At 43.4% G+C, this 9694-nt stretch overlaps 1 long non-coding RNA gene across 1 annotated transcript in view; it reads left to right on the top strand.

Annotated features, from left to right (window-relative positions):
• Positions 1-569: 569 nt before the first annotated feature.
• Positions 570-9694, top strand: part of LOC118564600 — a 31947-nt gene continuing 22822 nt past the window's right edge. Inside the window, exons 1-6 of the long non-coding RNA XR_004931971.1 lie at positions 570-912; positions 2341-2544; positions 2678-2749; positions 2875-3128; positions 3309-3404; positions 3526-3596. This is a non-coding gene — a long non-coding RNA (uncharacterized LOC118564600). The remainder of the gene's footprint in view (positions 913-2340; positions 2545-2677; positions 2750-2874; positions 3129-3308; positions 3405-3525; positions 3597-9694) is intronic.

The raw sequence follows: 9694 nt of genomic DNA, 5'->3' as shown, positions 1-9694 counted from the left end.
AAAATTGACAGAAAATAACTGATGACTGAAAACTAACAATAAATAAAGTCAAACCTAACCCAAAAGAGATGAAAAAATGAAAGTAACAGAAAAACAAAGCCAAACCAAAACTCAACCATGACAGATGGTAGCGGTGCATCCTCAGAATTCGGGGAAAAGGAGGACGCATTCGAAGGCTGCATTTTAAGCATCCTCAGAACTTTTGCCAAATGGGACAGCCTCCGCGCATCGTTGTGACGTCACCGGCCTTAAAATGCGTCCTTCGAAGGACGCAGCCGCCAAATTGAGACACAGCGTGACTTCCATAAGCCTCTCAGTCAGTTTCGCACTTGGAGATCCCATGACCACAGCACCTCACTCAAGCAGTGAAAAAAAATTTAGAAGAAAATAAACCAAGCAATCATTTATGGAGTAAGGATTGTCTGAAAAAGATTTAAATAAATATAAAAAGATATATATATATATATATATATATATATATATATATATATATATATATATATACATATACATACATTTTTTAAATATCCAAGTACAAAATACAAATATAAAAATGTGACATACAAATAAATAAACAAATTTATATAAATAAACGTGTCTTTGTAAATATATTTTCGAGATTTGAAAATAAGTATGCTTGACTTTGTACGTGGAATCTGCATTTGTGAATCTCCTTTTTGCTTTTATGTCGATGACGTAATTTTGAGACATTCCTACTGCACACCAAGATTCATAAATAAATACCACTAGATTTGAATGCGAAGACACCCTCCACTGAACAACCAGCAGATGGCAGTGCTGTGCAGCCACAGCTAGTCTGGCAGAGCCGAGATAAAGGCAAGCGCTAACCACGACATTCAGCAGAATCTGGAGTGGATGATGGATAGAGCTGGTGATCAAGAAGCATCTACTGTAAGTAGTGCTTTTTGCATTATTTTACACACATTGCATTGATATTTGATCAGAAAAATTTCATTAAACAGTTATGAGCCCTTTCAGATTAACTGGGTTGGTTAGCATCAGCTAATCTAGGTTAACTTTAGCTAGCTGAGGACCATAATCGACATCTCTGTAGGATGCTAGATCTAGCTATATTTACAGACTATAAAGAACTTTGCTATGATGCGATCGTGTTTGACTCATAGCTGCCAACACTCCCGTTTTTTACGTGTTTCGCCCATATTTCATACCAATCTCCCGCCCGTTTTGGCATTTTTTTTTCAACCGGAAAGTGGCAAAACGGATAGGAGCTAACTGGTGTTTTAGCTATAAGTTAGCTATGAGCTTGCCTCATTCACACGTTATTCACCAATATGCAAGCTCTATATTGGTTTATGACAAAGCTTTGTTTAACAGTGTACAGTCACCCTAACATTGACATTTTAAGTTAATGAAACTAATGACATTTTAACGCGATTGTTTATCAGTGTACAGACATCCCAAGTCTAAGGCGCTCCGGGAGTCTCTCATATCAGATAGTGGCTCATGGATGCCACGATCATCAGTCCCATATAGTATTTTTGTCGAAATAGGCTATCTTACCAGTTGACCTCTGTCTCTTTCATCATCAGATAATGTTTTCATTGAAATGAAAGCTTCTTGCATTTCACCCCAAGTGTACTTGTGCATTGTGGGCCTATGCCCAACAGCATATATAATTTACTGTGCTTGTCTCTAAGACAGCTGATGTGGATCCAGCTTCGCTGTCCACCTCGTCCATTATATCGGGACACCTCGGCCGCCGTTATCCCCTAACATATGCATATGCATGCATACTGCATCTGGGCATGTAACTATGACTGGACTGATTAATGACTTTAATGACTTTAGCTTATATGGTAGAGTATGGTAGAGTGCGGGCGGGTGGAGTGTTCCATGAAATGAGGTTCCACAGGTTGGGATGTCTGCATGTACAGTATGATGCTTCATTACAGTGCACAATGAGCACTTCCCACATACTGGGAGAGTGTGTGAATTTCAAGAGTTTAGGGCACTTTCAAATGGAGTAGCATACCTGGTGCTACACTTGCCATGTTAATATTAACGCTGCCATTTTTTGATTACAGAGAATGGTGGAGACAATGGCCAACTCCCTACTTAATGCGTTGGCCAGGTCAAGCGTTCCCACCTCTACCTCCACTAACCCAGCGCCCACTCCCATCTTGACCCCTACCCCAATACCTAACTTTGCCCCTGCTTCTTTCTCCACTACTAGCCCTGCAAGCAGGATAAATAATGCATCAAAACAGTATGACCAATTAAGTATTGATGAATATGTGATCAGTGTCATTGAAATTGATACTTAAACTTTAGTGCTTTTTTTCTTCTCTTTTTTTGTAGACAGTTTCCTGGTATGTACTCTGGGGGGCCTGTAAAGAGAGGGAAGGCTAGGTTTAACACCCCCGACAGATCCCCTAGAGTCATAAATCTGCCAGTGTTTGTCCTGCCTGGACCAACAACAGTGACCCCAAAGGGCTCCAGTGAGCTGGAGCTTGCCTGGGGAAGAAGGTGGTCTTGGTGCCAGAAAGTGCCAGCCATTCAGAGGTATTATGATACATATAGTACAAAAACAATTTCTCTGTTTCATAGTGAGGAATATCATTGACATTTTCTCCATTGTTGAGATTACCTCCTAGCTGGCTACTCGACGGCTTAATTGTGAATTGTATCCCTTTAGATTGTCTGATGGAGGGGGAGTTTACAAAGCTGAGCCCTCTCATGGGGAGGTGGATGTTTTTTAAAGCCACAGGTATTCCCCACGGAATATATCATAAAGATATATTGTTTTTTTATTTTACATATTTGTGTTGAGTTCACAAGCATATAGAGGGGTGTGGAATATTCCTTTGATAATTGGTATGTTCCTGTTTTTAGGTGGCAGTGGCCAGAGGAAATTGAGCATCATTCCAATAGATTCAGAGGGCTATTCGGGCCGTCAGCTCCGTGTGGCATCGAACAACGGGAAGAATGTGCTGTTTTTGGTTCCTCTTCAGAAGGAACTGGAGACTTCGCCCCTGCCCTTTAGTTCCCCTGAATTTTCAAAAATGCCGAAGGTGGCCTGCAATACTTGTTCGGAAATCATCCCTTTGCAGATGTTGGCACTACACTCAGAGACCTGCCAGACAGCTGTAAGTTGTTTTCTTTGTCCTCATGTTAAGTTGCATAGCAACTTCCACACCTTGTCAATCTGACTAAGATGTATGATATATGATTTATTTATGATGCTGTGTTCTTTTTCCAAATGAAATCACTTGTTTTGCTGTTTGGAATTTTCCTCAATATTGTCATTGCGTCATTACTATTTCTAGCAGCAGCAACCGGACAACATCATTATAGATGACAATGATGAGGAGGATGATGAGGTTGATAGTGATGCAGATGTGGACTGTACGATGGGAAAAGGGGTACTTTTTTTGAAAGGATGAAAGGATATTTCTAGTATACTTCTTATCATTCTGTTCAAATGTATGTTCTGGCTGATGCATATCTGGTTTATTGTTTTTGTCAACATTCACTTCTGCATAGGTTTGTCCTATATGCCAGCTACAATTTCCAACCACAGAGCTCCCACATCACGCCAACATTTGTGCAGAAAGGTACATTATTTTAAATATTCAACACAGTTCAAGTTGCCCCGAATGAGGGTGCCATGTGAAAGGTTATAAGATGTACTGTATGTTCAAGATATATGTGGAGAACAATATGTGGCTTATATTGAGGTGAAAGGAACCATGGTATGAAAAGTGTCTCTTGTAAGGTCCGTAAATACTGAGGAAGATATGGAACTGTTATGCCAGAAGCTGTTTGAATATGCTTATTATTATTATTAATTATAATTTGGTATTATAATTTAAGTAATAAATCATTCAACTCAAAATTCCTCTATAACAAAATATAGTTCAAATGGTGGTGATGTTAGCTAGAAGCTTGTAAGGATTTATACTACTAATGCATGAGTTAATTAGCTGTTATGAACTCATTTATGCTGGAATAAATGATCTGGTCGGACTTTTAACCAACAAGGTTTATCCGGCAGGCTGTGAGAACCCCAATGTAACTGCAATTAGAGTTTAAATCCTTATTCCTTATCACCATCCAATGATATTGTCTCTGTATTAATATCAGATGTTAACTCCAAAAGGAGTGTAGCTCTGAATTCTGAATAACCAGGCAACTGTGAATTGAATTGAACACAAAACAATTTCTAGTCCGCAGTTGTTGTTTTATTGAACCAAAAGCAATTCCCTGTTACAGTAATTCTCTGATCCAACAACTTTGGAAATCTTACTCATTACTAAAACTACACATGTAAAATATATGTGGAAATAAAAGAACAAAACAAAAATAAACAATGGATTAGAAATGAGCGGTTAGCGAATCTAAGTCCAGCTCACGGTCGTTTAACACCACATTTCAGTCACCCGACACCCTCCCAAGATGGCGACTATGATGACGTATGATCTACAAATTTGCGTGATGCGTGAAGGGAGGTCCTAATGATGTCACCACGCTTACGCTAATGGGGTGGTACCTCGGCCAGAGGGGGAGCGCCGGTTTAAACAGTTAAACAAACCGCAAACTGATCTCTAACAAAGAGATTGAACTGCTGATAAGCGGGAGGCAAAGATGGAAACGATGAGAGAGAGGAAAAGGATGGAAGAATTCAGAAAAGAGTTACAGCAGGACCCGCAGCGGGGTCTTTACGAACCACAAAACCAAACACAGCCAGTCGCTTTCACAAATGCATGCACATACAGAGAAAATATTCAGCAAAATAAACCCAACTCCGTCTTGGAGTAACAACCATTAACTTAAAGTCCCTAACGCCTGCCCAGGCACAGCTTTATCACCATAAGGCAAAAAAAGAAATAAAAGGGGAGAACCCCGTTACTTGTGGATCAGGGCTGTCCCGGCGGGGTCCGTGAGCGCTCCGAATAACGCGGCGTTTTGAACGCGTCTTGACTGCGCGGCGGTGGTTGTAGGCAGGAGCGAGCAGCAGCGAGGGACGAGATGAAAAAACTCCTTCGTCTCTTCCTCCGGGCTTACAGACGCTTTGCTCGGCACAGCAAAAGCGTAGTCCTCTTTCGATCACTGGGAGATAAGGCGGCTTCCAGTATTGGATCAGAGGAATTAAAAAGTACCCTTTTTTAGTCGACCTCCTGTGTCAGCAGGGAATAAAGTGCTTCGAAAAGTCTCGGTCCAGCGAGAAACTCGAGCACGTGGCGTGGGGGGGAAGTTTGGAGTAGCACAGCTGTGTGTCTTCTCAGGTTGGCAGCGTGCCAGGAAAGAAGGCCGATTGCGAGGCGCAAACGAGTTTTATCAACTTTGCCTAACAACGTTATCGGTTGCTAGGGTGGCGGCCATTTTGGGCCGCGTTGCATGATGGGAGTTGGTGGCCATTTTGACCACATTGCATCATGGGAAATGCAGTCTGTCATGTCCCGAATTACTGCAGTTTCGTCACGTCTGAACTGGCATTACATACCCCTCTTTAGCTTTGAAGAGTGGGATGCTGGTCACGGTCTTTAAAGCTACAACCAAGTCCATTCTGGCGTGACGAAGATCCGTTGTGCATGAGTGGAACAACCTAATAGTCTTTCTAGTAGTCCTTCGGGATTCATGCAGTTCAGTTCATCATCCACGAGGAGGGAAAAAAACAAAGCATTCATTGTGCCTGGGTCATTGACCTAGCCTGGGCAGGACTAAGCTATAGCTAGTAATTTCTATTGGCTAATAAGGCAAACAATAAAGTAATAAAAAACAAAGAAATGCAAACTTCACAATCACCATTGTCGATACATTCATTGGTCATCAGGTTTGAACTTTGAACCAAGGAAATGAGAGAGGGAAAAGGGAAAGGAAAGAGACAGCGGTTCGTAGTCTAATTAGCTTGTGGCCTTTGAGGAGCTGATGTTACGAACCTGGGGGCGACGAAGGTGAGGGTGTCAATCCTGGTTTGCAACTGTTTGATCTGCTTGTATGCTGCATACGCCATCGCAGTAGTGATGGCCCATCCAAATACAAGGAGAACCACAATAATGGTCATAATGTGAGTATCGGTCGACTCTGTAGCTCTGGGGAAGCGAAGCAGAGAGACCGAGTTCAACTCTGATGGAGTGAGACTGAATTTAATCAGCTGGGTGCCTGCAAGTAAAAGCTGTCTTTCAATGCCGACATCAATGCTGAAATTGTATCCCTTAAAGACATCTATTATTTCAATCTCTGAGTCATATTTGTTCACATCAAGGTGATGCAGGACCATGTTTCCAATGTGGACTACAGCACCTTGAGGTGGGGAACAGAAAATGGTTTGGTTGGGCAGTTTTAGTCTAGTGACTGTGTCGTGCTGCTCGTAAGATAGCAGGGCTTCTGCCTCTGGGGTGCTAACGAGCCAGCGGTTACCTGGCCGCTCAATTTTGGTTTCCACACCTGCATCTTTAAGGGTCATTCTAGCCTGACAGTTTTGTTCAGGAGATTCATTCCTTAGACCACAGAGGTAATTGGTAACGTCTCTGATAAATGGGTTGCTTGGACATACCCAGTGGATGTCCTTGGTTTTTGTACACAAATCCAAATTAGGGACTAAATAAAGTTTGGGGTCAGCATCATGATAGGCCAACATTGAGGGGGTTTGTAAGTGTACGTGGGTCTCACCTTGCCAAAAACCGACATTCAATACTGATTTAAGCCTATACACGTTAGGTCTTTCAATGATGGGAAGGTTTAGCATAAATTCTATCTCCAAGTTGTCAGGATTTACAAATATTGGAATTGCACTACCTAGGCTGTACGCCAGGTGTGTTTGTGGTGGTTGCAGTGTTTCACTAGAGGCAGATTTGAGAACCTTTTCAACCAAGTCTACTGGTACCAGGTACGGAGGGATCCGTCCTTCAACAAGGCTATTTACGGATGAACTAACCCCTCGAGTGAGGTCCTGCATTAAGTTTCTAAACACCTGAGTATACATCATGTTATGCTTTACCACTTCTGTGAGCGTTTCCAAAGCAATGCATGGTGTTATTGCTGTGTGTGAAATTATAGACGTGAAGTTATGTATGGACATTTGTTTTATTAGTGCATTTTTAAAATGTCCTGATTGAACATGCACCTGTCCTATTTATTGCTATGCATTGTTCTCTTCGGCGGAGGCGGAGTTAGGCGCCGTTCCCTGTTAGGTGAGTTTGGTGGACGGTTTACTTTGGTTCGCATGAACCCATGTGTACTCTGGACTTTGCACGCTGGCTTCTAGGTTCTTTTGAGCCCACGTGAAAGTCGTTCGGAGACGGTCTTTTAAATCAGTGACGCACTGGTGTGCCGTGTAGACGGTTGTCACACTGACGTCTTCGGGCTGGTAAATGAGATTCAGGGGAAGTGTCATTTGTGTCCCTGTCTCCCTACCTTACCATGCCCCTGTGGGGCATGGTGAGGTAGAGCGAATTAGCATTAGGAATCCATTAGGAAGCTTTATGCCCCGGTCCATGCCATGGCTGCTGGCATGTTTCTTTAACATGCTGACCACGGTGCAGTTCATTCGCTCCACCTGTCCCGATGACTGTGGGTGGTAGGGGATGTGGAATTTAACTTCCACGTCCAACATGTCAAAAAGCACGGTCATGATGTTTGACGTGAAATGTGTTCCTCTGTCCGAATCGATGGACAGGGGAAGGCCCCACCGGCTGAAAACGTGATTTAGCAGCAGGACTGCTGTGGTGACAGCGGTGTCATTCGGTGCCGGCAAACATTTGACCCATTCTGTGAGGCTGCATGTTATTGTCAAAAGATATTTGTTACCTCTTGACGATTTTGGGACTGAACCGATCCAGTCAGTCTGCAAATGTGACCACGGAAATGTAACCCCTCTTCGCTGAAGCAGGGCTCGATCTGGCGGTTGTGTGGGTTGTAACTGGCTGCAGGTTAAGCAGCCTTGTACATACTCCTGGGTGTCCTGGGCCGTTGAAGGCCGGGACGCCACCTGTAGGAGAGTTTTCAGATTAGCTTTGCAGCTTCTGTGTCCTCCTACTGGTGAGTCATGGACGTGTGTCAATGTGATCCCAAGTTCGTTTGAATCTTTGGGCTGAATGGGCTGAAACTCATAAAACAGCTCCTTAAGTGCTGTTTCCTCCGTTTCAGTGGTCAGTGCATCAGCTTTTTCCAGCTGTTGCATAATTTCTGTTTCGAAACCAAGGCAGGGCTCAGTGGGTGAGTCCCGGTTCTCTGGTTGATTTGATGCTGGTTCTGTTGGGTTGGTTGCTATCACATACACCAACAGGTTTCCTTCAGCTTCAAGAGTTGCACCACAAATGGATCCAGCAGGCAGAGCTTCATGTCGCCTGATATGGATCATGTTGGAAGGAAAAGTAAACACGGTGTCTGGAGAGTCCTGTCTGCCAGTCAAGGATAAGGGCAGGTCTCCAATGACGGGAATGCTCAGCTCAAAGTCATGGAAAGAGCTTTCGATGAGCACCCCAAGAGGTTTCTTCGCCACCACTTGGATCGGCATGTGGGTTGGATTCTCCCCTAAAAGGTAAGCTGAGCGGTTGTTCAGCTCAAGCAGGGGTGTGCCCCGGATGACCAGGTTGGATTCCTGGAAATAAGAAAGGGGTTGGAAGAAAACCTGTGTGCTCTGTGTTTGTTGTCCTTTCAGGATGACTAATCTGATAGGTACACCTGCAGTCTGTGGTGGTATTAGCACATTTACTTCGCTAGCCACCTGGCAAGCCTGTGGGATGGTTTGCCCTGATCGCAATGACTTCAGGGGTGCCCAGGAAGGAACTTGGGGTCACATGAGCCTGAGCCCACAGGACCTGGTTACAAGCATCCAGCTGTGCACCTAGTCGTACCAGAAGATCAGCACCAACAAACACTGGAGGATGTAAATTCTCCACAATGCTGAAAGGATGAGAGAGCTGTCTTGTGCCAACCTGTGCATAAAGTATGCACCCCCCGTTGCTTTCAGAAGCCTGCGAGGCCAGTCTGATGAGAGCAAGTAGTGGCTGTGTTTTGTTTCAGCCAGGTGGGGCTTTTCACGGCACAAAGAGCTGTACAGATCGATCGCTGATCGCAGATTTCTCCGACCAAAGAGCCAGCAGCACGTCTGGCATGAATGTGCATTCCAGGTGCACACCTTCGGCCACTCTGGGGTTATAGGGTTCAACTCCAGAGTGTTTAAGTGAGCAGAGGAAAGATGTGTGGCTGCAGAGAGAAGTTCTCTGAATGCTGAGAAGCGGTGGTGTGTCAGTTTTATTATTTTGTAGGATTTTGTAGGGTTATTCCAGATAGGTGTACGACTGCATGGGATAAGGGGTGACTTTGTCATTTTAAGGAACTCCCACCATGCTGTCAGAGTAAAACTAATGTTGATATTTTTGAAGCATGTATGTCGTTTTATATTTGAGCTAATAAATGGCAAATCTGAAATCATGATATTATTGCACATTTCCTGTTCTATATCTAACCAAGGCTCATCTAGAAGACTATTTTTTATCCATTTAGAGATGTATTGTAGCCTATTTGCTAAGTAATAGTTATGGAAGTTAGGCAAATCTAATCCTCCCCTGTCTTTAGTGTTCTGTATTGTCTTTAAGCTAATACGTGGGGGTTTATCTTTCCAAAGAAATTTAGAAATGGCAGAGTCTAGAGATTTAAACCAGTCAGATGATGGTTTATTGGTGATCATTGAAAATAAATAATTAAT

This window comes from Fundulus heteroclitus, chromosome 11 (assembly GCF_011125445.2).
Source record: "Fundulus heteroclitus isolate FHET01 chromosome 11, MU-UCD_Fhet_4.1, whole genome shotgun sequence".
Lineage (NCBI taxonomy): Eukaryota > Metazoa > Chordata > Actinopteri > Cyprinodontiformes > Fundulidae > Fundulus > Fundulus heteroclitus.
The sequence above is the reverse complement of the archived record's forward strand: the minus strand, read 5'-3'. Positions and strand labels throughout refer to the sequence as shown.